Genomic DNA, 2379 nt, shown 5'->3' on the forward strand with positions numbered 1-2379 from the left:
GTAATGATTTGCCTGAACACCTTCCCCCTCCATAAACGTCACTTCTCAACAGGGATTTCAGTGCAGGCCTATCTTGATCCATGTCGAGCCCTTTAGTAGTTATGCCACACTATTACTCACATCTAGTGTGGAAAGTGTAGGCCAAAGGAACAGGCACAGATAGGATGGGTGCACTGTCAGTCCATCACTGAGTCAACTAATCACATCCTCCAGGGAAAAAAAGATAGTGGTGGGAAATGGTAGACCACTCTAGTAACACAGTAAGTATGATCCAGTTCTTGGTGCCTTGACTTCAGCTGTGCAGTCTTATCTTGTTGTAGCCTGCAGTAATTTGCATGCCAGTCCTCCTCTTCTCTGATTTAGGCTGGTGTATCTGATCAAAATGGCTGGTACAAGGCATTGTTTAAGTTTTGGTTATGATTATTCATGTTGGGTGTCAGTTAGTTGCAAGGAGGTTTATAGGCCAGCTGCTGAAAGCAGTTCTGAATCACTAGCTTGGTTTGTTCGTAGCTCATTATTTCAATTGCTGTAGTGAGCCAGGCTATACCTGGGCTAGACTGAGTGGGTTTAAAATTGCCTCCAAAAGTCTCTGTTTTGGACTGAGATCAGACCTGAGTAAAGAAACAAGTGCCACTTGTAAAAAGGCAAAGGAAAAAAAATGATTGCTTAATTGTACTCCAGTTAGATTTCTATGCTACTTGCTTTCTCTTAAGCACAAGGTGCTAGGCGAATAACTAATAACTCTACAACCTTATAAACTGAAAATTCAATAGGATTCTGATAGATTCATAAAAGTCCACAGCGGGTACTTTCCCATTCACTACAATATTAGGAAATGATCATTAAGGCCATTTCTTAGCATTGGTATAAACTGGGAAACCCTGCTTGTGTGGAGGTCTGTGTTTATGTTAGAAGCTCCATTATGGAGTGCATGGCTGCTAAAATGGTGGTGGTGAAAAGTGCCATCAAGTTGCAGCTGATGTATGGTGACCCTGTATGATTTTCAAGGCAAGAGATGTTAAGAGGTTGTTTGCCATTGCCTGTCTCTGCATAGCAACACTGGACTTTCTTAGTGGTCATCCAAATACTAACCAGGGCCAACCCTGCTTAGCTGCCGACATCTGACAAGATCAGGCTAGCTTGGGCCATCCAAGTCAGGGGACTGCTAAAATGGGAACATCTACTTCATAGGAATGCCAAACCCTCCATCAGGGGTCCCCTTTCGGGCCCCACCTACCTCCCCAAACAGGGAAGAATGCTGAAATTAAGCACAACATGCCTATGTGACCCAGGTGACGTAGGCATGTTGGGGGCATCAGGGGGTGACATTTTGGTTTCTGGGCAAATCTCTATGGTAAAAGCTAATTCTACCATAGAGTTTGCCCCAAAACCAGTGCCCCCCCCGGTGTGCATACATTACTTCCAGGTCACATAGGCATGCCACGTTTATTTTTGGCATTCCTCCCCACTCCCAGTAAGTTCATGCGCCCCCCCCCCCCAAGCAGGTCCAAGGGACCTGGCAAATCTTCTATTTCCTAATATAGTGATATCTTTGATTACCCGGTGTTAAGGACATTGACCTTGGTGGTAGAGTATGTGCAGTTTGAATGTTGAACGACAGTCCCTAAGAGCTTCGATTCAAGCCTGGGTGGAAACACTGCAACATTTGTGGTACAGGCAGTTGTGGCTTGGGCTGATGTGTGATCAGAAGAAAGCAGGCTAGGTAGCCATGCTTTACCTGCCATGCCCCTTTTGCAAGCAAAGGCCTAAACTGGATAGAATTTTGATCTGATCCTGAAAGACAGTTCTGAAGTTCTTAACTCTTTTTAATATTACATCATGTTAATTGCTGCTGCTGGATCAGGGCCTTGGAAGCGTACCCTGCTCATTTCAATGGGGCAAGTTTAGCAATATTTTTTAAACAAGGTGACATGAACATCAGTAGGTTTTGTCAATGAATTTTGGCAAGCTAAGCTGGTTTTATGACTGTTCTGTCTAGTTTCCAGATTGTCTCTCACCACGTCCTTTGGGATGTGGTTTGAGCCAGGTCATTGTGAAGAAGACACTAGGTACTGCTGGAGGGGAAATCATGTGGACACTTTTGTACAGCAAAACACACTGCAGGGAAAAACATGTTCATATTTACCATGTAAAAATCCTTCACTGTTGAATCAGCTATCCATTGATTAATTTGTGCATGCATTTGGATATGAACAATTTTGAAGAAAAACTGCTTTGTTTTCAGCTATGTGTGTACTTTTAGAAAAGATATTCCCTCCGGTGTAACGGTGAAAGGCAAATTGTACTGTTAGATCAAATGAATTGTCCATCTTAGGTCAGTATCCTGTTTTTCCACAAATGCCTGTGGGAAGCCTACAA

This window comes from Gekko japonicus, unplaced genomic scaffold, assembly GCF_001447785.1.
Source record: "Gekko japonicus isolate JY-2015 unplaced genomic scaffold, Gekko_japonicus_V1.1 scaffold2285, whole genome shotgun sequence".
NCBI lineage: Eukaryota > Metazoa > Chordata > Lepidosauria > Squamata > Gekkonidae > Gekko > Gekko japonicus.